This window comes from Lissotriton helveticus, chromosome 2_1 (assembly GCF_964261635.1).
Source record: "Lissotriton helveticus chromosome 2_1, aLisHel1.1, whole genome shotgun sequence".
In the NCBI taxonomy this organism is placed as follows: domain Eukaryota; kingdom Metazoa; phylum Chordata; class Amphibia; order Caudata; family Salamandridae; genus Lissotriton; species Lissotriton helveticus.
Genome location: NC_136059.1, coordinates 643335546 through 643361973, shown reverse-complemented (window position 1 = coordinate 643361973; position 26428 = coordinate 643335546). Strand labels below are relative to the sequence as shown.

The following is a 26428-nucleotide window of genomic DNA, read 5'->3' as shown; positions in this document are numbered from 1 at the left end:
GGTATTAGTTTGCACGGAGCCTTTGAAGGGAATTCATACAACCTTTCATGTCACCAGCAAGGCGCACCTGCAACTGAAATAGAACCATTCTTTCAAAGACTCTATAATGGGAGTTACATTCTTATTGTAGACCGCAGATGTTGTAGTCTTATGCCCGGGACTCCTTATCTCGTCACTACGACGGCGAAGGTCAAGTGCTGTGGACGTTCTTTGTTCCCCAGCTCCTTTCCAGACAGGGAGGCGAGGGCATGGCCCAGTTTGAAAATTACTTCTATTCGAATAGACACTTTAAGCAGAATGAAAACAGTACTTCTTCAGACGCCTACAAGGCTCACGTCATCAAAAGAAACGTATGATCTACAAGTCGCAAGGACGACTGCAGAGATACATACATTATTATCAACCAATTCCCCCGTACATTTCGCGGAAATCCTGAGCGAAATCTTAAATATTTCTGATACCACAGGGGTCTCAAAGGTATTTAAGACAGTATTTTCGATGGCATTAACACCATTCAAAGCCATACTGGGTATTTTTCCAGATTTCGTCCATTCGATTTTTGGCGGACTTCCCCTAATCCTAGGACTAATTGCAGGAATCCTATTCCTAGTCCTTATTTTTCGATATGGCAACCCATGTCACAGATCAAACTCTCGCGACAATGGAAGATACGATCCTAGCCATTGGATACCGGGACCGGATATCAAAAATCCTGGGACTCTCCCGGCTTAGAGACCTGAACATGACTTGGTTTCTATCATTTCGACCAATGTGGCAAAGGTGTGTTTTACCTGTACTAAGGTGTCTGCTATGCGGAGAAGAATGTGTGTTAGACACCTGTCTGACGCTACAATCGGATGCGCCGGTGGATGCAGATACACTGTTGGTTCCTACCAAGGTTCACGCACTGTGCTGCCCTCAAAGGCTGCCAATTCTGATGACGGCATTCCTGGAATCTTCACCACTGCGATTGAAGAGTAGTGAAGTACGAAATGAAAGCAGCATCGAACAGGTACGACCTTCTGTCAGCAATGCAAATCAGAATGTCGATGCAGACAATCATGCGCATGAATGCATGGTTACCCCTATTTCCGACTTAGTGGAACTTTCCCATGAAGCTGTTGACAGTTTTTTCGAAAGCCTGAATGATATGATGTTCTCTCCGGAACAGAAATAGAGACTTTTGAGTAAACTCGCACACGGCGTTCCCTGAATCCGGCCTTCAACTTAAAAAATAAAGTCACATGAACAATTACAATCCAGTTCACGGACAGCAACTTTTTTCAGCAAGCCCTTAAAATATTTTTCAATATATTTTTCCCCGGGACACTGACCTTCTGCTTAAAGTAAGAAACTATTCCTAGAGAACTAAGATTTCTATTTTTTTTAGATACTTTATAGACTTTATATAGACTTTAGCTGCCCGCTGGTATGTTCACAATATATTTTATGTGATGAAATGGTTTCGACCTTTTTTCTGTATAGCCATATTAAGAGCCATTTCATGTGTATTTCTCATATACCAACAAGCAATAATGCATAACAATGCGTGTTTACTTTTGCATTTAATTCATAGCTTAAGTGCATACAATATATATGACTGCAATTTTTCAGTATATTTGAAAATTTCAAAATGCATTTATGTATTTTGGGGTGGTAAGGTATACACTATACTCTATAGTATGTTGTACTATGTTATACTATGCATAGATTAGTAGATATGACCATAGTTAGCGTGGAGTGGGTGTCGTGTATTTCTATAGGTTCTGAATCGATCCCCCTATTCCTGACCATATTCTGGTTAACCTCCCTAGCTAGTTAACTAACAGTCAGCCCATGAGGCAAGAAATCCCCCATGATGCAGATACCGTTATCTGACGCAGTCACACTACGGCACAGGAACGTGTTATCTGATTAGGTCATAACGCTTGAGATCTAATTAGACAAGCGACATTCCTCCAGCCCCTGATAAGGCATACGACGTTCTCATAACAAATCAAACCTATGACAACCTGGATAATCCGTGCGGCCATTGTTTTGATTTCACAGAGAACTTTAGTAAAGAATGTGCTAACGAGCAAGTCGTATGACATCTTTATTGACGTACCTATGTCCATCCTTACGTCAATCCCGGCACCTTTAAGGTATAAATATTGCCGACCTTGCCCTATGCAAACACACGCGTGGTGACAAGACGGAGCAGCCATACTTGCCGAAGCCGAGAGCAGAAGCAGACCCCGCAGGCAACAGCCCCGCCTTCCTGACGCGCTGAGAGACGCGCTGCTATCTCAAGCCGAGAGACCCAGCACCGGCGCTTCTGGGCAGCCCTCGCAGGCAGCCTGGAATATCGAGAGCAGAGAAAGAGATACCATTCCTCATTCATCCTAAATTCCAGGTACAGAACTGAATAACCCCTCCTAGAGAATTCTTTAGTTATTCACTTGGCAAAAACAAACTTAACTTAAACTGTAACTTTCTATTCCCGCCCACGTATTAGACTTAGGTCAGGTACACGGGGTAGGCGTATTTAGAAACACCAGTTGAGTACGTTTAGTCAAATGTATATGTGTATGTAAATATATTTTAATCATTTTAAACATCATATGGCTCAGAAACCATATCAATGTTTTTACAGTATTATTTTATACTATTGCTTTTAATGTATGCACTTTACTTAACTATAAGTATTGCAATAATATCGATCCATTTCTCTTGTACGAGAAAAGAGACTGATCAATAAATAACATCTTTTATTGAACACGCCCGTCTCCTCCTTTTCTCTACATTCTGATGAGACTAAGAATGCACGTACTGACTGAGTAAAATAATTGCCTTGTGCTCACACGACTCTTGAGATTGACTCTTGATTAGGGGAGAGCAAAGTTGTCATGTTCTATGGTTGTCAGAAACTAAATCCCTTCTTGTCTAATCAGGGGAGTTAATCCTTCCTTGAACATTCGAGAAAGTTTCTAGCGAACTCTGAGCTTAGCTGGCAAACCCAAAAATTAAGTCTAGTATCGACAGTAGTAGACCTAGTTAACGTCTGGCCTAGGCCTTTACTGCTGTAGGTACTATTCCAATGCGCAGAGCCTATTGGGAAAATAGGAGCTACACTACAGAATTGTTATGAGGTCTGATCTCCACGACTTCATACTCATAACATAAGTGCAACTTCTGCCAATTCTGGGCATGAGGCGGGTTTTATATTGCTTTGCCGAACACACATACACAACACTTGATGCGGTTCACATGAAGAGAGAGCTGGTGTATGCTGATGTGATTCCTTCAAATCTAAGACACTAAAGTATGGGCACGCCCTAAACCAACACAAAGAGACCTTCTTAGCAAATAATATAATATGTGTATTAGGGAGGGTGAGATATAAGCAGCCGCGGGCCGTGGAGGGAGTTACGGTGAGGCAGGGAGGCGGGGAGGGGGAGAAGCAGGGTGGAGCCCTCTCCACCCTGCCCCTCCCCCTCCCCGCCTCCCTGCCCCACCGTAACTCCCTCCACGGCCCGCGGCTGCTTATAAGTGTTGCTAACTCTTATTCATTTACAGCATGTTAACATACTGTCACCATTCGCTTTTTATGTACTAGTAACTATGCTGGTAATTTTGCTACTGATAATATGTGTACTTGTATTATCTAAGATACTACGCCTGAGAAGACGGCATTAGTAAATAAACATTTCAAATACACATGTGTTCTTCTTAACTCCATGTTCTGGTTTCTAAGAAATATATAACGACCGACTGTTCATGAGTTCCACGTATCCTGAGGTACTATAAGTTCATATTCTGGATTGTCTAAACATTGAGAGTTTGTTATATCCAATGTGACACTGTACCTAGCTTGCTAAGGGGTTTTTGATTACTAAGGTGAGTTTTGGGACACCCTAATTCGCCGAGGTTCCAATCCTCTGTCCACAGTTCTGTGTGAGAACAGAAACCCTGCGACAGGGGCACCCCCGACCCTTGCTGGAGCTTCATCACACTTGCGATACAACTCCAGCAATGCGCCACCTTTACGGCACAGATACATCACGCATCTGTGCTGTTTTTGCCCCATGATGCGCTGCATTGTAAATGCAGCACACCATAGGTGACGGAACAGCGGCACAGAATGACTAACACATCCCTGGTGATGCGCCAGTCATCATAAATCTATCCCTATGCTTCTTATCTTGTTAGAGATGAACCGCCATATGTATCATCAAAGTTTTTTGCATTTCCTAAATAGCGAACTTTAAGGAATAAATAGCGATTCTTTACCATTCCTAGTTTGCGATGAGCTATTTGCTAATTACAAATTACCCATTCATTTCCTTCATTTCCATAGGGCGGTTGGACTCACTTTTAGCTCGAACGGCTGAATGGATTTGCACGAAACTTGGCAAAATTGTAGGGACTGGTAGCCCGATGTGCCTTTGCTATGTCTCAAGATATATGCTCCAGTGGTTTTTACGGAAATTAACTTTGAAAAATATATATTGGGCTACATTGGCCTATATATATGTTGGAACCCAAATGTAGCCCAATGTAGCCCAATGAAGCCCAATGAAGCCCAATGTAGCCCAATGTAGCCCAAAGATGGCCGCCAGAGACGAAAAAAAACAAATGTAGCCCAAATATCAGCCAGATGTAGCCCAACTATAGCCCAGTGACAGAATGACCAATCAGCGTTGCAAACCTCCGTTACGCGAAGCGGAGCGCTGTTACAGATATATATCTTTTTTTGAACGTTAATTTCTCAAAATCCACTGGAGCACATATATTGAGACCTAGCAAAGGCACATCGGGCTACCAGTCCCTAATATTTTACCAAGTTTCGTGCAAATCCATTCAGCCCTTCGATTATTATTATTATTTTTTTTTTTTGCCCCGCGGGGCCCTTTTAAAACCTCCACATCAAACCTAGGGGGTCAGCGAGGATCTACTATTCCCCCTTATGGTCATTTGCCCCTTCGCTTTCGCCTCCTCTTGTCTCTCGATCCTACCGAGAGACAAGATGGCGGCCGCTACGGACTGTTTGGAATGTTGACAGACGCCGGAGAACCAATCAGCTTCGCTTCACAAAGCTCCGTTGCGCGAAAAGTACGCGTCCTGGAGCGCTGCCCGGTCCGCTGTTACAGATATATATCTTTTTTTAAACGTTAATTTCTCAAAATCCACTGTAGCACATATATTGAGACCTACAAAAGGCACATCGGGCTACCAGTCCCTACAATTTTGCCAAGTTTCATGCAAATCCATTCTGCCGTTCGGGCTAAAAGTGAGGCCAACCGCCCTATAGAAAACTCAATGTTAAAAACACGTTTTGGGACCCCCCTTTTTTCTCGGCCCCCCCTTGACGAACCCCCCCCAAATTTTCAAGGGCTTCTCAGAAACAAAATGTGCCATTTTCCTGAAAATTTCAGCCAATTCCGTCCACAAACGCCAAAGTTATTAGACATAGAATTTTCAAAAATCCCATAGAGAAAAAATCCTAACTATATATACCTACTGGCGACCGCCAGTAGGTAATATATATATATATATATATATATATATATATATATATATATTCACTGAAAAAACCATAGGTTATAGACCATATATAGTTAGGAATTAGCATTTACAAAACCTTGAAAATTCACTGAAAAAACCATAGGTTATAGACCATATATAGTTAGGAATTAGCATTTACTAAACCTTATTTTACTCACACAAAACCATTGAAATTCCATATATAGTTAGTTGCACTAACTATATATCGCGCACCCGCAATCCACTGCTGATGATGTCACATATTACATCATTCATGACATGGTCAGTGACATCACTGATGACATCACTGATGACATCTCAAATGACATCACTGATGACATCATGACACACCAATACCAGTTACTACATACGCACTCACTGATTCCTACGTCTACACACACATTCACTCATTCACCCATACAATAACTCATACATACAGTCACTTATTATTACAACACTATCATATGCACTCATACACCTATGCAGACAGTCACACACTGCCACTCATCCATGGAGTTACTCACACACCAAGTCAGTCCTGTAAAGAATCAATCACACTTCCATTTCTTCATCTATACAGTTAAACACAGAACACCATACTTCAGTGACATCACTGATGACATCACTAATGACATCTGAAATGACATCACTGATGACATCTCAAATGACATCACTGATGACATCATGACACACCAATACCAGTTACTACATACGCACTCACTGATTCGTACGTCTACACACACATTCACTCATTCACCCATACAATTACTCATACATACAGTCAGTTATTATTAGAACACTATCATATGCACTCATACACCTAGTCAGTCCTGTGAAGAATCAATCACACTTCGATTTCCTCATCTATAGTTAAACACAGAACACCATACTTTTCACACATATACTAACACATACTTACTCTCTTATACAATCACTGATACAAGTACACATTGATATGCACAGAGTCACACACCTCCCAGCCAGCCACACACACACTCAGTCTTCCATACATCCAGTCATTCTTCAATATGTAAAACGTATTTAAACTTTACAAAAACACACAGACACTAGATGATGTCATCAGTGATGTCATTTGAGATGTCATCAGTGATGTCATCAGTGATGTCACTGACCATGTCATGAATGATGTAATATGTGACATCATCAGCAGTGGATTGCGGGTGCGCGATATATAGTTAGTGCAACTAACTATATATGGAATTTCAATGGTTTTGTGTGAGTAAAATAAGGTTTAGTAAATGCTAATTCCTAACTATATATGGTCTATAACCTATGGTTTTTTCAGTGAATTTTCAAGGTTTTGTAAATGCTAATTCCTAACTATATATGGTCTATAACCTATGGTTTTTTCAGTGAATTTCATTGGTTTTTTAACAGCTAATATCTGTAGCTGTAAAATTTATTCTTCTTTAAATCCAAAAATATATTTTATATGTTTATGAATAATTATTTTTTTAAATATTTTTTTTTCTTCGTTCCCGCTTCGCGAATCGGGAACCTTACAGTAAAAAAATGTTCAGAAAAATAAAAAAAAAAGTTCTTTTCAGAACTACCTCCCCGTTATTAAAAAATTGGTACAATATTTGGAACTGTGCCAACCTCTATTTCTCTTAGTTCGCTTCCTAGTTCGCTCGCTGGTACGCGAACTGGAAGCGAACCAAAAACAGTAAGTATAAGGGAAGGAAACACACACTTATGTTAAAAGAAAGACAGCTATAGGGGAGTAAACTAGAGATACTATTACCCATAATCCACTACTGATGATGTCACATATTACATCATTCATGACATGCTCAGTGACATCATCAGCAGAGGATTGCGGGTTTTTTGGCAACATGCCTTATCGACGGTTTAATAACGCTGCCTTTTGCTTTATATAAGTTTTCAAATTGTATGAAATATATACCAATAGGTCTTTATGAACCTTTAGGTAGTGCTTTTGTTCATGAGGTCTGGTCGCTTCCATACACATACAGATGTTTCAAAGATGATCAAGAAGTTTATCTGAATGGAGAGGAATGCACTGAGACGCCAGATCATTCACTAATGTGTAGGCACATACAGTTACACGATTCATGCAACAAACAGCGACCAAATATGGCTTGCGTGATGCAAGGCACGCCAGTTCCTGCTATCATCCCCACGTTCAAGTTGTTGGAAAATGGTAGTTATTTGATGCTCAATAATGAAGATTGTTCTGAGTTAATTAAAAGTATTCCTTTTATCGTAACAGTAAGTGAACGGGTTATTTGCTGCAGAAATGTTCTATTTCCTCCCACACATGAACATAGGGAGTTTTCAATCTGGCCACAAATACCAACCTTGGGACACGTTTCAACAGCATGACAAGAATAAGAGCTCTTTTGTCTCAGAGAGAGGTGGCCTTGAGTTCGGCCCGTGAAACTTTCGTACTTCACATAGCGAACACCCGTACACAGGTTTGCCTTTCAATTTCAGCAACATGTTTCCGACTATCTTTAACGCATCCTCCACAAAATCCCTGGCACACTTTTTTAAAGTTGTTACCAGTGGTCTCGTGACTTCATTTGAGAAAATCTTTGGAGTCATCCCTACTCCCTTTCATTCCATTTTCTCCACTCTGGTTCGTGGATTGCATTTTTACTTGCATTACCAGCGGACGCTCTTGTACTTTTTTACATTTTTAAATATGGATGTCCCTCCTATGCAACCTCCGACCCTGCAGCTGCTGACACTGTTCCGCAATCGCATGCTAGAATATTATGGCACAATGCCGTTGGCGATATTAAGCACGGCATATGGATTATCTTTTCGGTTCTCCTACTTCACCTGTGTCCAGCCTGTATTTCACTGCCTGACCTGTGATTTCGATTGGGCCATTGATTTGTGTCTCTGCGGACCGGTTTCTCCTGACGTCGACTTTAATCAGCTGATGACTCCTATCATTACTCACGAGTTGATTTGTCCTGGCGAAAGGATTATGGCTGTGGCATTGATGCATGGACTACTTGGTCCCTGGAATTTACTGGCGGCAGCACAGTCTTTCTTGGAACACAGCTTTCTTGAAAACCCACCGAGCTGTCCTCTGATGGTGATAGAGGATCCGGTGCTGGGAGAGCACGTATGTTCTTTTCCGCTTTTAAATTGGATGGCTGAACTGTTTTCGGATGAAGACGGTGACTTCCTGTTGGAGGCTGTTGCAGCTTATTTTGCATACACAGTTATGTCATAGACCTTTTTCATGTTTCATATGCTGAGTACTAGCATTTCATTGACAATTCATTGACTTAATTGTCAAGTTTTTATTATTTACCTTGCCTATTGGCTTAAGACTCGATAAAGTACTTGGCTGTTTTATTTTTCTTTAGCATTGAATTTTCCTAGTTTTTAATGCTTTACCTTGCGGACCGTCCACATATAAACTTGCAATCTGCTCTCATGAGATGGCACTTCTATTATCTTATTCAGTTCGTTTCCGGATCATGAGGAGGTGTCATCTAGGTCCTGGATATCTTTACACCGTGTTAAGTTAGCATGGGCTCATTACCGGTTTAAACGCCATTTTTCCTTTTTTGCAACTTCTGCACACGACATTTAGTTGTTGCTTTAGCTTTCCACCTAGTAGTTCATCGTGGTTTACATGAGAATAATATGTTATTGCTCTACTATCTGCTTTGCTTGTTAAACTATATCTGTACAGCGAGTGCTAAAGTTTCAAGAACAACACGATACAGAATTGTTATGAGGTCTGATCTCCACGACTTCATACTCATAACATAAGTGCAACTTCTGCCAATTCTGGGCATGAGGCGGGTTTTATATTGCTTTGCCGAACACACATACACAACAGTTGATGCGGTTCACATGAAGAGAGAGCTGGTGTATGCTGATGTGATTCCTTCAAATCTAAGACACTAAAGTATGGGCACGCCCTAAACCAACACAAAGAGACCTTCTTAGCAAATAATATAATATGTGTATTAGGGAGGGTGAGATATAAGCAGCCGCGGGCCGTGGAGGGAGTTACGGTGAGGCAGGGAGGCGGGGAGGGGGAGAAGCAGGGTGGAGCCCTCTCTACCTTGCCCCTCCCCCTCCCCGCCTCCCTGCCCCACCGTAACTCCCTCCACGGCCCGCGGCTGCTTATAAGTGTTGCTAACTCTTATTCATTTACAGCATGTTAACATACTGTCACCATTCGCTTTTTATGTACTAGTAACTATGCTGGTAATTTTGCTACTGATAATATGTGTACTTGTATTCTCCACCCTGCTTCTCCCCCTCCCCGCCTCCATGCCTCACCGTAACTCCCTCCACGGCCCGCGGCTGCTTATAAGTGTTGCTAACTCTTATTCATTTACAGCATGTTAACATACTATCACCATTCACTTTTTATGTACTAGTAACTATGCTGGTAATTTTGCTACTGATAATATGTGTACTTTTATTATCTAAGGTACTACGCCTGAGAAGACGGCATTAGTAAATAAACATTTCAAATACACATGTGTTCTTCTTAACTCCATGTTCTGGTTTCTAAGAAATATATAACGACCGACTGTTCATGAGTTCCACGTATCCTGAGGTACTATAAGTTCATATTCTGGATTGTCTAAACATTGAGAGTTTGTTATATCCAATGTGACACTGTACCTAGCTTGCTAAATAGTTTTTGATTACTAACGTGAGTTTTGGGACACCCTAATTCGCCGAGGTTCCAATCCTCTGTCCACAGTTCTGTGTGAGAACAGAAACCCTGCGACAGGGGCACCCCCGACCCTTGCTGGAGCTTCATCACACTTGCGATACAACTCCAGCAATGCGCCACCTTTACGGCACAGATACATCACGCATCTGTGCTGTTTTTGCCCCGTGATGCGCCGCATTGTAAATGCAGCACACCATAGGTGACGGAACAGCGGCACAGAATGACTAACACATCCCTGGTGATGCGCCAGTCATCATAAATCTATCCCTATGCTTCTTATCTTGTTAGAGATGAACCGCCATATGTATCATCAAAGTTATTTGCATTTCCTAAATAGCGAACTTTAAGGAATAAATAGCGATTCTTTACCATTCCTAGTTTGCGATGAGCTATTTGCTAATTAGCCGAATGTAGCCCAATGAAGCCCAATGTAGCCCAATGTAGCCCAAAGATGGCCGCCAGACACACAAAAAAACAAATGTAGCCCAAATATCAGCCAGATGTAGCCCAACTATAGCCCAGTGACAGAATGACCAATCAGCTTCGCAAACCTCCGTTACGCGAAGCGGAGCGCTGTTACAGATATATATCTTTTTTTGAACGTTAATTTCTCAAAATCCACTGGAGCACATATATTGAGACCTAGCAAAGGCACATCGGGCTACCAGTCCCTAATATTTTGCCAAGTTTCGTGCAAATCCATTCAGCCGTTCAATTATTATTTTTATTATTTTTTTTTGCCCCGCGGGGCCCTTTTAAAACCTCCACATCAAACCTAGGGGGTCAGCGAGGATCTACTATGCCCCCTTATAGTTATTTCCCCCTTTGTTTTGACCTCCTCTTGTCTCTCGATCCTACCGAGAGACAAGATGGCGGCCGCTACGGACTGTTTGGAATGTTGACAGACGCCGGAGAACCAATCAGCTTCGCTTCACAAAGCTCCGTTGCGCGAAAAGTCCGCGAACCAGAGCGCTAACCGGTCCGCTGTTACAGATATATATCTTTTTTTAAACGTTAATTTCTCAAAATCCACTGGAGCACATATATTGAGACCTACAAAAGGCACATCGGGCTACCAGTCCCTACAATTTTGCCAAGTTTCGTGCAAATCCATTCAGCCGTTCGGGCTAAAAGTGAGGCCAACCGCCCTATGGAAAACTCAATGTTAAAAACACGTTTTGGGACCCCCCTTTTTTCTCGGCCCCCCCTTGACGAACCCCCCCCAAATTTTCAAGGGCTGCTCAGAAACAAAATGTGCCATTTTCCTGAAAATTTCAGCCAATTCCGTCCACAAACGCCAAAGTTATTAGACATAGAATTTTCAAAAAACCCATAGAGAAAAAATCCTAACTATATATACCTACTGGCGACCGCCAGTAGGTAATATATATATATATATATATATATATATATATATATATTATTTTTGTTTAAATACCCTTTTCACCCTAAAAAATAATCCCACCCTGGACCCTTAAAATACCCCTGCACCCCAAAATATTAACCCACCCTTTTTCCTTAAAATACCCCAGTACCATTAAACACTAACCCATCTTGACACTTAAAATACCCCTGTACCCCAAAACTCAAACCTACCCCTGAACCCTAAAATACCCCTGTACCCCAAAACTCAAACCTACCCCTGAACCCTAAAATACCCCTGTACCCCTAAAAATACCCCTGTACCCCAAAACCCAAACCTTGCCCTGAACCCTTAAAAAACCCCTGTACCCCAAAACTCAAACCTACACCTGAACCCTAAAATACCCCTGTACCCCAAAACTCAAACCTAGCCCTGAACCCTAAAAATACCCCTGTACCCCTAAAATACCCCTGTACCCCAAAACCCAAACCTAGCCCTGAACCCTAAAATACCCCTGTACCCCAAAACCAAAACCTAACCCTGAACCCTAAAACACCCCTGTACCCCCAAACCCAAATCTACTCCTGAACCCTAAAACACCCCTGTACCCCAAAACCCAACGCTAACCCTGAACCCTAAAAACACCCCTGTACCCCAAAACCCAAACCTAGCCCTGAACCCTAAAATACCCCTGTACCCCGAAACTCAAACCTCTCCCTGAACCCTAAAATACCCCTGTACCCCAAAACCCAAACCTAACCCTGAACCCTAAAACACCCCTGTACCCAAAACCCAAACCTACCCCTGAACCCTAAAATACCCCTGTACCCCAAAACCCAAACCTACTCCTGAACCCTAAAAACACCCCTGTACCCCAAAACCCAAACCTACCCCTGTACCCCTAAAATACCCCTGTACCCCAAAACCCAAACGTACCCCTGAATCCTAAAATACCCTGTACCCCAAAACGCAAACCTACTCCTGAACCCTAAAATACCCCTGCACCCCAAAACCCAAACCTACTCCTGAACCCTAAAACACCCCTGTACCCCAAAACCCAAAGCTAACCCTGAACCCTAAAACACCCCTGTACCCCAAAACCCAAACCTAACCTTGACCCCTAAAAACACCCCTGTACCCCCAAACCCAAACCTAACCCTGAACCCTAAAAACACCCCTTTACCCCAAAACCCAAACCTACCCCTGAACCCTAAAATACCCCTGTACCCCAAAACCCAAACCTACTCCTGAACCCTGAAAACACCCCTGTACCCCAAAACCCAAACCTACCCCTGTACCCCTAAAATACCCCTGTACCCCAAAACCCAAACGTACTCCTGAACCCTAAAATACCCCTGTACCCCAAAACCCAAACCTACTCCTGAACCCTAAAATACCCCTGTACCCCTAAACCCAAAGCTAACCCTGAACCCCAAAATACCCCTGTACCCCAAAACCCAAACCTACTCCTGAACCCTAAAACACCCCTGTACCCCAAAAGCCAAAGCTAACCCTGAACCCTAAAAACACCCCTGTACCCCAAAACCCAAACCTACCCCTGAACCCTAAAAACACCCCTGTACCCCAAAACCCAAACCTACCCCAGTACCCCTAAAATACCCCTGTACGCCAAAACCCAAACGTACCCCTGAATCCTAAAATACCCCTGTACCCCCAAACCTACTCCTGAACCCTAAAATACCACTGGACCCCAAAACCCAAACCTACTCCTGAACCCTAAAACACCCCTGTACCCCAAAACCCAAAGCTAACCCTGAACCCTAAAACACCCCTGTACCCCAAAACCCAAACCTAACCCTGAATGCTAAAAACACCCCTGTACCCCCAAACCCAAACCTAACCCTGAACCCTAAAAACACCCCTGTACCCCAAAACCCAAACCTACCCCTGAACCATAAAATACCCCTGTACCCCAAAACCCAAACTTACTACTGAACCCTGAAAACACCCCTGTACCCCAAAACCCAAACGTACCCCAGTACCCCTAAAATACCCCTGTACCCCAAAACCCAAACGTACCCCTGAACCCTAAAATACCCCTGTACCCCAAAACCCAAACCTACTCTTGAACCCTAAAATACCCCTGTACCCCAAAACCTAAAGCTAACCCTGAACCCTAAAACACCCCTGTACCCCAAAACCCAAACCTAACCCTGAACCCTAAAAACACCCCTGTACCCCCAAACCCAAACCTAACCCTGAACCCTAAAAACACCCCTGTACCCCAAAACCCAAACCTACCCCTGAACCCTAAAATACCCCTGTACCCCAAAGCCCAAACCTACTCCTGAACCCTGAAAACACCCCTGTAACCAAAAACCCAAACCTACCCCTGTACCCCTAAAATACCCCTGTACCCCAAAACCCAAATGTACCCCTGAACCCTAAAATACCCCTGTACCCCAAAACCCAAACCTACTCCTGAATCCTAAAATACCCATGTACCCCAAAACCCAAACCTAACCCTGGACCCTAAAATACCCCTGTACCCACAAACCCAAAGCTAACCCTGAACGCTAAAAACACCCCTGTACCCCCAAACCCAAACCTAACCCTGAACCCTAAAACACCCCTGTACCCCCAAACCCAAACCTACCCCTGACCCCTAAAAACACCCCTGTACCCCAAAACCCAAACCTACCCCTGAACCCTAAAATACCCCTGTACCCCAAAACCCAAACCTACTCCTGAACCCTAAAACACCCCTGTACCCCAAACACCAAACCTACTCCTGAACCCTAAAAAAAAACATGTACCCCAAAACCCAACGCTAGCCCTATACCCTAAAAATAACCCTGTACCCCAAAACCCAAACCTACCCTCAAGCCTAAAAATACCCCTGAACCCCAATACCCAAACCTATCCCTTAACCCTTAAAATACCCCTGAACCCCTAAAACATATACCCCAACACCCCCAAACTAAAACCATATACTTACCTTAAACTTAAAATTAAAAAACATATGCTTTTACCATTCATGCTTTTAAAACGAATTTCGTTGTAAAAGCATGCGTGGTAAAAGCATATAAGTTGTAATGGTATGCGATATAATAGTAATGCGGAGTAATAGTACTTGCGGAGTGAAGGTATGCGGAGTGACGGTATGCGGAATAAAAAATGCGGAGTGAAGGTGTTTTACCGGCGAAATGGATGGTAGTTTTTTTTTAAATTCTGATGTTTCAGGAATTTTTCCTTGGTGTTCCTGGAGTATCCCAGGCTAAAATATGGCTGTGGGCTAAGCCATGTGTAGTCGTTGATTAGCATCCAAGTTTGACTCCTTGTTGAGAAGGTGACTTTGTTTTGTGCAAGAGAGAGGCTCCTTATTGCCTTCTGTGCCACTTTTTTGAAAATTGCATATGTAGTTGGAGCTTTACAAAGCTGGTGAGTCCTGTGCTTGGGAGGGAATCCTGTCAACATTTTCTCGCCGGTGATGTTGTCTGTGCTGGAGCTCTTGCCAAAGTAAGTGGTTTGGGCTGGTTGTGGAGATGTTCCTGATTTTGTGCTAACAGGTTGTGTAGGCTCCCTGTCTTGCAAGATGTTGTTTAGTGAGGCTGAGTATCAGCAGCATCTGTGTTGCGGAGGCATTAGTCGAAATGTTGAACATGATTCTATAGGCCTTGATTAGTATGCTGTCCAATGTTTTGGCGTCTCTTCCTTTTAGGGCTTCACTACCATATGTGAGGTAGAATATGGTACAAGGAAAAGTGCACAGAAAAATTGATATCAATATGGGTAAAAGGTAAAAAAAAGAAGTTATAAAAAAGGTACCACCAAATTTTATAAGAAGGGCAAAAATCAAAGCTCTAGGACAGAATCATAATATTTCCTAGGAGTTTTGCATAGCACTTGTTCTGCAGTTTAATTCAGCATAGATGATGTCAACGCTTTGCAAATTGTATAAATATTGAGACCTGATTTCAAATAATCTATACATATAATGCATATTTCAGATTGTGAATCCATTAGCCATATGATAAGAAATAGCAGCTTGCTAATTTATTTATTTATTTATAATTGCATTTGTTGAGCGCACAGCTACCCGGAGGTTTCCCGGCGCTAGAGCAAACTGAACGGAGAAAGGAAGGGAGAATCATAAAATCAAATTAGTTGTTAAAAAGCCAAGTTTTTATTCCCTTACGGAATTTCAGAAAACACAATTCAGTGCGCAAAGATTGAGGAAGAGAATTCCATAAAGATGGGGCTAACAGGGAAAACGAACGTCCTCCCATCTTGGCTCTGTTGATGCGCGAAATCTTAAATTTATTCTGCGTCGAAGACCTAAGTGTGCGGGGGGGGATGTATTGCTGCACCAGAGCAGAGAGATAGCAAGGGGCTCTACCAGTCATAATTTTGTGCATATAACAGAGTGCTTTGAAGTTAACTCTGCTTTCAATCCGCAACCAGTGCAGATTCCGCATATGGTGAGCGACCGAGGATCGGGCAGGAAGGTGACAGATCAAGCGGACAGCCATATTCTGTACCACCTGGTACTTCCTGATTACCTCTTTGGCAGCACCTAGGAGCAGGATGTTCCCATAGTCCAGGCGTGAGATGACAAGAGCCTGGACTACGGTCCTCAAGGTGTCCGCAGGTAACATCCAGGTGATCTTTCTCAGCCACCTGATGATGGTAGTACAGGTGGCTGAGACTTTCACAGCGTGTTGTTTGAAAGTGAGTTGGTTGTCGAAGGTTACACCAAGATTGCGGGCAGACACAGATTGAACGGGAAGAGGACCCATCTCTGGAGGCCAATGGTGTGGGCCCCAGAGAGAAGTGTCTGGGCCAAACAGGAGCAGCTCTGTTTTATCCCCGTTCAATTTTAGTTTGTGCTTCAACATCCAGTCCGATATGTGTTTCAATCCAACTTGCAGAGAGGAAGAGGGGAGATTTTTATTGGCGGAGAGAGAGTAGATGACTTGAGTGTCATCAGCGTAGGAATAAATTGTGAGGCCAGCTTGTTCCGCCAGGAAAGCAAGCGGCCTCACGTACAGGTTGAAAAAGAGGGGACTAAGAATAGACCCCTGAGGGACACCGTGAGGGGAAGGGAGAGTAGATGAGACAGATGTGGAGGAAAAAACTTGAAAAGTGCGCTCCAAAAGAAAATTGGCAATCCAGGCCAGGGCGGTACCACCGACACCAACTGCCTCCAGGGTGGATAATAAGATGGAATGGGAGACGGTGTCAAAAGCGGCACTCAAGTCAAGCAGAATGAGTGCCACCGTCTCACCATTATCCACTTGGCGTCTGATGGTTTCTGACACACCAAGGAGAGTTGTTTCCGTGGAAAAACCAGCCCTGAACCCGGATTGAGAACCATGAAGAAAATTGGTGGATTCAACAAAGGAAGACAACAAAGAATTAACATGCTTCTCCAAAATCTTGGAAAAGCAAGGAAGCAAAGAAATAGGGCGAAAATTGGAAGGATTATTGTGGTCTGCGTTAGCCTTTTTTAGTAATGGTACCACCATTGCGTGCTTCCATTCATTTGGGACAATTGCTTCTGTGAGGGAAGCGTTCAGGACGTCCAAAATAATGTGGAGTGGGGCTGGGTCAAGGGAGTTCAGAACTTGAGGGGGCAAAGGGTCAAGGGGGGAACCAGATTTGATGTCCTGAAGATACTTTTTTAGAAGCACGGGGGAAATAAGATCCCAAGCGTGAAGTGGGGTGGTAGTAAGCAACGAGCAAGGGGTAATAGCCGAAGGGAAGTTGCACGGGGTAAGAGCAACGTGAGTTGAGTTGAAATTCGCATAGATTTTATCAATTTTTACACAAAAGAAGTCGGCTAGAGCGTTACACTGGGCCGTGTCTAGGCAGGGATCCTTGGGAACAGAGGACGCACCTGAGAGCTCCTTGACTATTTTAAACAAGGCCTTAGGTCTATTTTGAGCTGTGAGTATGGTACTGTTGGCAAAGTTAGCTCTAGCGGTATCACATGCCGCATGATAGATTTTAAGAGCTGACCTGTAATTTGCTTTATGCTCAGGGTTATAATTTGACCGCCAAATTCGTTCCAATTTTTTGCAGTTAGATTTTTCAGAACGGAGGGAATCATTAAACCAGGGTGCCGGGGGGTAATGAATTTGAGATTTGTTTTTTTGTGTAGGGAGACATGAGTCTAAAGCAGTAGTTAGCCATGATGTAACCACCGGTAACTCTTTGATAGTCAAGTTGGAAACCGAGGGTTTGGAACTGACAAGAAGAGAGTTTAATTTGTTTAGATCTAAGCGCTTCCAGTTCCTGCTAGCTTTGTGAGGGGGGTCAGGCCTAAACGGAACAGCTTCACACGTTTTGATCGAGAAATTAACAATAAAATGATCAGACCAGAGGACAGGGATAGAGGATTGATAGGAAATGCCAATCAAGTTGGAGATGATAGGATCTAGAAGATTACCGGCCTTATGAGTAGGGTCGGAGTTAAAGAGGTGCAGATCCAATCTGACAGTAAAAACAAAGGGCCCAATTATGATGCCAGACGCAAGGCCATCCGTGCTGGTGGAGGAAAATGTACATTTTACTGCTCCAGGCACGGTCATTGCAACCACCAAATTGCTAAGCATGGGCCAAAAATCCCTTACGCTCGCGAAATTTGTGGATTTTCGCCAATTTCGCGGTCCGCAAATCTTGCGAAATTGACGAAAATTCGCAAATTCGCTAGCGGGCGGATTTTTTAAATATTTTATAGCCAGCTCACTCAAGGGACCCTTGCGCCCTTCGGCGCGATGGCATAGTAACACACACATGGTGACTGGAGACAACTATTCTGGCACTTTACGCAGCTGTTGTGTAGGAAAAGCACTATACATTAACCCAACGATGTAGCACTTACGGATTACCCAGTAGAAAGTACTCCAGTTGAGTAGAGGTATCGCACAAAACAATGGCGTCTTCTTGGATGAATATGAAGGGCAGGGTTCATTCTGGCACGATGCTCCTGTCACAAAAATTAAACCTCAACAGGAAGCACTTACAGATATAAATAAAGCAGGTGCCCGAGTTGATGCTCAAATTCAGTAACGCATTCATGAGCCCAAAAACAATCGTGAGCTTTGTCGAGGCTGGGCAGGTGTGCTTTCTCCCCATGGCTACCGTTTCTGTGTGGGGCCAAACGGGGGGGGGCTTCTATGCGAGTTCACATGCCTCTTGTGTGTATAAAAGGTCAGGGACCGATCAGAGCAGCAGACGAGGAGAAAGAAGCTCCTGGTCACAGGAACTGCACCGGGATTGCGCTTGTGAAAGTGAAGGAAGCAAAGGGCATCCTTCACTTTCACAAGCGCAATACCTGTGCAGTTCCTGTGACCAGGAGCTTATTTCTCCTCGTCTGCTGCTCTGATCGGTCTCTGACCTTTTATACACACAAGAGGCATGTGAACTCGCATAGAAGCCCGCCTGTTTGGCCCCGCCCCACACACTAGAAGTGTGCACCGTCTTCCCGCCATTTACCCACTATGATGGACAGCTCACTCAAGGGACCGCTGCGCCCTTCGGCGGGATGGCATAGTAACACACACATGGTCACTGGAGGCAACTCTTCTGGCACTTTACGCAGCTGTAGTGTAGGGAAAGCACTATACATTTACCCAACGAGGTAGCACTTACTGGATTAGCCAGTAGAAAGTACTCCAGTAATAGGTTTTGCAAATCGCAAAAAAATCCGCGAGTTCGCGGGAAAATCTGGGAACTCGCGGATTTTATTGCGATTTCGCCCAAATTCGCGGACCGCAGGTCTGCAAAATTCGCCCATATGGTCCCACAGAGGCCATTTACCGTCCGGTGCGGTCTTTCAGGCTCTGCATGTTTTTTACATATGGAAGGGTGGAGGACAAAGCCAATAGAGCAGGACCGGCGTGCGGAACCATGTTCCATCTGCCAACCAGATTACAATGTTGCTAACAGCCCTTGCCACCGCTGTCTAAAAACCACCACTTTGCGGATGGTGGAAAAACAACAACGGAGAGGAAGAGCCAATACAGTACCCATCTAGACCCCACGAGCCGCCATGGTTCCAGCAAGACAAGCCTCCAGCTGCACCACCTGCTGCACCTCCGGCGCAGCGCTCAACAGCAGAGGTACGTACCAAACTTTTCCACACATGTAACCCCTGAACAACTACAACTCCCAGCAAGCATGGCGGCACGACAATTAAAGTGACAACCTGCCAAATGGGAAGTGCGAGGCCCACCCAATCCTCACGAGTGACCCTCGGCGCCCCTGAAGGCAATTGGGGAAAATACCGAGCCCCTCAGTTGCCGACCGCACACCGCAATTTCAAAATATGTACGCCGCTGAAGGCTCCCATTGGCTGATGGCTCATTCGGGTAGTGTGTGTCTCACCGCAGGGGCATGTAAGCTGCAACCACAATACTGCAACATTCAATTGGGGCCAATGTGTGTCATCGCTGCGGATGCCAGCTACTGTGCATGCAAACACATACTGCATTTGAAATGTTGCCATGCGAATTGCATCACACATCACAACTCAGTCGCCTAAAGTGAGTGGTGCACTCCATGTGTAATGTTGTCAGCTACGAGGCCCCATGCATACCAAGTCACCCCACATAAAGACACTGAACTTGCATGGGAGAACTGGCCCAAGGCACATGCGTCTGGCCCCATTTGCCGTCAGGGTCACAGGTCCAGTGATGCCTGTGCTGGCTGGCTGTGGGGTGGAGGGTAAGCCAGGACAACTAGAACAGTGACCAGCTGCTCACTACTCTGTGAAGGTGTGAGAGAGTGGGGCCTATGAGTCAAGTCATTAAACACATGGTATGTCCAAGAAAATAGAGAGAAATTACATACATTGTCATGCATTGTGGTCAGCATGGACTGAAATTAGTGAAGGAGTCCAAAATGACAAAGGCCCCCCGCACTGTACCAATGTTGTGCCATGAAACATCAAAATTGGGAACATTGCCTGTATATCCCTTGACATCTGACTGGCGTCCCTTGGCCAGGGGACATCTTGGGAAGGCCAGTGAGGTAGGCAGACAATGAGAGGTGTCCACTGTCCAGACATACTGATAATCTCTAGCACTTCCAAAACACGTACTGGTGTTGTGTGCAGTCTGCCCAGCTGCCATTGCCTGTAAATGTCCTCACACACATCATAGGAGTGCACATGTGAAACAAACAAACATAATTCTTACCCACATCATCGGACATTCAATCAATAAATGAAACAATGCATTTGTAAGGCCATTACTCACCTGGGAGGGGCTCAAGGCGCTGGGGAGGGGGTGGGTGCTGCTACTGCTCAAATAGCCAGGTTTTTTGAAGTCTCCTGAAGGTCAGCAGGTCCTGGGTCTGCCGCAGGTGGATGGGGAGGGTGTTCCATGTCTTGGCAGCCATGTGGGCATGTACACACAATCAATGTGCATTTGTGCCTCTTTCAGGTGAACACTGCAATGTCTGTTACGCTAAATCCACACACACTCACACAGGACTGACCACATGAGGTACACATGTGTCTGTTCCCCGTGCTGTACGTCTATGGTGCGTTGTCCACATGACACTCACTGCCCTCATTCTGCAATGTTGTTGTGAGTAGGGGGACTAAGGTTTGCGGACATGCAGAGACAGCAGCTACATGCAACTCTGCACTGAAAGTGGGAAACACAAGTGCTGTGCCATCAAAACCACATGGAAGCTCATCCCTGATGTAGCACTTTACCATATACCATACACATCAACTCCTTTGGATGGTGTAGTGTCAGTATGGCGACTGAGCGGAAGAAAACAAGTTTGAATGCAGGTCACTTGTGCATTTCACATGACCATGAATCCCCTCAATATTGTGTTTGTGTGAGCTTTTGGGTAAGCTGTTCAACACATGTCATCCTTAACTCAGCTCATGCATGTGTGCCCTGACAAACATAGGAGGAGACCCCTCCATCCTTTGACCTGTCCCTGACCTGGCGACGATGGAGGACATCAAAATCAAAAACAGAAATTCCTTTGGGGTCCCCGCACACTACGGAACCCATGTGCTCAGTTGGAGCCCCATGTGAAGCACAAAAGAATACATCTTGCTGCATTGTCTGCAACAGTGAAGGTCATGGCTGCACTGCATTTCTCCACTGCTGGGTATTCACAGTACAATGTGGACAGCGCTGGTGGAATGTCACTGCTCATGTTCAGCTTGGTGGTGCGTGACAGCCTGCCAGCATTGATGCTTTACAAGGACAGACATATTCACTTCCCGAGGAGGGATGAATTGGCAGATGTGAAGGGGGAGTATATGACCTGGGAGCACGCCTGGTCCTAGTGGGTGGGCCTGGTGGGCCAGGCTCAACCAAACATGATCTGTGGCGCTGGCAGTGATGTCACAAAGACAAGTAATAAATGGCCACATTCATGTGAAACTTTCCTACGAACGTTGATTATCTTCCCGTTCTTAGAGTTGCAGATATGGGCCAGAGCCCTCTCCCACAGGCACTCTCAATCACACATTTCCTTTCAGAAAGGTGGGCTGTGCAGCCAAAATATGGCCATGGCGAAGGGGAAAAAACTTCTCTTCTGCACCGGGTAACCTCAACCATTCTGCTGTGTGGATGTCTCCTTTTCATTCCCACAGGGAGGAGTAAAGTTCTTTCTTCTGGAGTCAACTTACCTGACCACTGCAGTTGCTTATCAGATCATGCAGTAAGTAGGAAACCAGGAGGTGAGAGAATGTCTGGCTATTTTATCTTCCTAAAATCATCAGGAAAGGCCCAGCAATACACATACTTCCTGTATACTTCATATAAACACTTAGTACCTTAATGAAGGCTCAGCCACGGATGTGAGGCAACAAGAAAATGTCCAGATAAGTGGTGATTAATGATCCTGCCAATTCGTTGTCTGTTGGTAGTCCTGAAATGCAGATAAACCGCATTTAATGTGGATAGCACAGTCGGTTACTGCCTCTGTCACAGAGATACCTGTGTAAATAACAGTACAGAAGTCACAAACATATCATAGGACATTGACCTAGGAACAGTCATCAAAGAGCTGCATGATAACCTGAATTAATGGTCATAACTTAGCTCCATCTCTGGGTAGTAACATAGTCATAACTTCCCCATTCATTCATCATTTGAATGTTGCCATAAAGGGTTTGTTCATGTAGATATAAACCTTTATCTACAAAGCCAACTCCTAACCACTGGGCTGTACATTAAATCTTGAGCTAGTGCTTCTCCAGACCAAATGCCCTTAGAATATCCGGCCGACCAGTATGGATGACATGTGATTCCAACACCTTGTAATCCTCATTGACTTTGGACACATTCCATGTAGACTTATTTAGGCACATACTTGCAAGATTGATTGTCTATGTACACTGTATGAGTAATGTAAAGTACTGTCACACCCAACACTGATATCACTAGCGCAATACAACAAATGAAATGCAAATGAGAGAGTGGCTATGGAGAGATGAGGGACGCTGGTGGAGGGGGATGGCAGTGAGGGAATCCGAGGATGAGGGCATGAGTAAGAGCCGGAGAAGTGTCACTTGCCTGATATTCCTACCTCAGCAAACCTCCCCCTCCTATCAGGAGGACAGCATATGGAAAAACACTTACTGATAGTGATAACATTTAGAAAGCGATTTAGGAAGGATATAATGTGTTTCACTGGCCCTTGGAATACTGAGGAGCGGCAAAGGAGGGCCCTGAAGCAGGCCTGTTGAGAGACACAAGTGACAAATCTGGCCTGCAGTGGCCCACCCAAATGCATCGCTGCCCCGCCCAAAAGAAAATACCTGGAGCCAGGCCTGCCTGGGAGGCATCCAATATGTTGATGGGAGCCATTGATGGTACCCACATTGGCCTTGTTCCACCACAGGCAAGTGAACCCATCTATTGGAACCGCAAACACTACCACTCCCTCAACGTGAAAGTGGTATGACAAGCAGAGCAGTTCAACTCACACAGGTTTGCAAAGTTTTTTGGCTCAGCACATGACTGCTATGACATGCACCATCCCCCCCTCCCAACCCACACATGCCCTCTGACAATGACGGTGGTGAGGCTAAAGACCTTAACCAGTGTCAAGAGCTCATTGTCAACTACTTTCGTTGAGTGTTAGTTATTAATGAGCGACCGTGACTTTTTCTGTGTGCCTTGCTGTTGTGTCACAGATTTTGACAATTGTGCCTGAGAATTTGCACACATACTGGACTATGGGCAATGCAGGGAATGTGCACCCCGAAGCACCACAACTCATAGGACACCATTGCTAGACTGCCTCACTAGCTCTCCTACTCAATCAGAGGCATTCAGGCACCTGTGCACAAGTAAATAAGTTAAAGACAAGAAACAGTTAGAAATGTGCACTTTTTACTACAGTGTCAAAGCATGCAACATACGTGCCCGAACAGGTTGAGAATGCATGTGTGCCTAACAAGTCACGACAGTGACATATACATTTCACATGAAACAAGATATTGCATTCACATCAATAATCCCACTGGACATATACCCACAAGCATATCCCCCACACCCCTTGCAGGAAGCAGTTGTATGGAATATACCTGGTCTATGGGCTTTGTTAGCAGACCCCATTCCTCTACCTCAGGGGTCTCCAACCTTTTGTGTAGTCAGAGCAACTTCTGGCCAGTGAAAATCGTCGTGAGCTACTGAACCCGAAGCAACTCGCGCATTTTCCCGAGAGACCCCCCCACGCCCAGTTTCATTGACTTTAAGCCTAATTTCATCAGAGTCCATACTGTGCCTTTCTGCCTTCTGTTTCACTAGTTTTTTGTGCCCTTCTGCCCTGTTTCACTCGTTTTCCCCTTGTTTTTTGTGCCGTTCTGCCCTCTGTGCCACTCGTTTTTTGTGCCTTTCTGCCCTCTGTTTCACTTGTTTTTGTGCCCTTCTGCCCTGTTTCACTTGTTTTTCCCCTTGTTTTTTGTGCCCTTCTGCCCTCTGTTCCACGCGTTTTTTGTGCCTGTGCCTGTGCCTGGCGTGTCAGTGTAGCACCGGGAATTATTCAACATTATTCAACAGCAGATGCATAAAAACAACAGAATCCAACGTCACTAAACTATCTATCTGCTCGTCCATTGAGCTTACCTGCGGTCAAAGTAAAGTCACGTCTCTGCTCCGTACTGCTCCGCGCTGGCACCCGACGATGACTTCACAGGAGTCAGACTCTCACGAGAGGAGTCTGCAGCTCCAGGACAGAAGCGTCATCCTCTTCGCCCGCTCCCACCCCCAGCTTAGCTCCAATCCGAGCAGCTGGTTCGGGTGAGGGCGGGCGAATGGAGCCGGAAAAGCTAATAGCCCATGAAGGGCTACACGAGCTACTCCCGGGGTCTCCGCAAGCTACCGGTAGCTCGCGATCGACCGGTTGGAGACCCCGGCTCTACCTATATATGGTGAAATTCATATTAAATTTGCTGTGTCGCTCTCATCACTGGATGGATCACTCTCCAAGTGTGGGGCATCTAGCCCGCATTCCCATGCCATCCAAAGGGGATACCTGTCCTCTTGCAGCTGTGAGACTTTGTTGGGTCGGGTTGCCAAGGCCAAACCCGAACAGAATGACAAGGGACAATGTTCCCTGACCACAGGCAGAATGTTCGGACAGTCCTCCAGGACCGCGCAGAGAACAAGCTTCGCAGACACCTCTCATGTGACACACATATACTAAGGTATCTGCAGAGCAAGTCATAAAAAAAGTGAAGTGGGGGGACTGATCAAGTAAGACAAAATGCAAAGGTCCACACAATTTCAGGATGTAGCGACATGAAAGGAGTAAAATAGTGCGACTATAATCATTTGTGCAAATACTGGGACGGACTAGCCCATCTGACAGTCTTATAGTGTCTGCTTTGATATACAGGGATAAAATAAAGGCAAAACAATGCCTCTCCTAAGTACATGTGAGGAGACGACAAGCTGTATGCCTATGTTCCCCTCTGTGGCATCTAAATTCACATGTAAGGTTCAAGGCGGCCCCTCGTCAGCAGGTACAAACAAAAGGAAGCCAGATGGCCCCTTGACTTCGGGCAAGTTGGAGTTGAAAAAAGGCTCTCTCGCTGCCTGCACGTTGTTGGTGGGAATGGAAAGCAGTTAACGTGCAGGTGATGCTGAATGTGTCCTGGTATCTGGAAATTACACCGGGGCAAGTTATGCATTTTCCTGTGGGGACCAACTTCCTGGCAGGGGGATGGCATCCACCCTGTGCAAAGAGGGATGGGATGCTGTGTACCTGCGAGTACACCCAACTCGAGCCCTGTGTACGTGAAAAACACCAGCGCCATGTAATATTCATGCACTACAGCTGCATAATGGAAGCCGGTCTCACCCCAGACACCAATGTCCCCCTGCTACGGTTTCTGGTACCAAGCGAACAGACCGCAGAGCTCAGGATAGTCCAAGCCAAGGCAGACAGTGCGAAAGTCAGACAGCTGGATGACAATTCATGTCAGTAGGCGTGAAGAAAGGGAACGATAATTGAATTAGTCAACAACTGTTCCTGTTGAGTAGTTACAAATCCAAGAAGGCAGAGGCAGCTTCGAAGGCAATCAATTCCAAAAGACGATCCAATTCATCTTCAGTGAAGAGGATCGTCATCCAATCCAGCAGTTTGAAAAAACAGATGTGCTGCCCACACCACAAGATTGCAAGTAGCATCCCATCGCACCCTGGGAGAGGTTCTATATAGACATTGCACTGGAGCCATTATGCAAACGCTGAGGTGCAGCTGTCAGCCTGTCTGACACATTGTAAGGCATCCCATAAATGTGTCCCACTGAAGCAGTCTTGCATGTGCACCAACAAAGGAGTCACCCACAGCTCATGATCCAGGTCAGCAAAGTATGCGTTTGA

The 26428-nt window shown here is 44.9% G+C and overlaps 1 long non-coding RNA gene across 1 annotated transcript in view; it reads right to left on the bottom strand.

Moving 5' to 3' along the window:
* The window catches only part of LOC144819459 (uncharacterized), a 225767-nt gene that overhangs the window by 39762 nt on the left and 159577 nt on the right, over positions 1–26428 (bottom strand). Inside the window, exon 4 of the long non-coding RNA XR_013607382.1 lies at positions 22369–22531. This is a non-coding gene — a long non-coding RNA (uncharacterized LOC144819459). The remainder of the gene's footprint in view (positions 1–22368; positions 22532–26428) is intronic.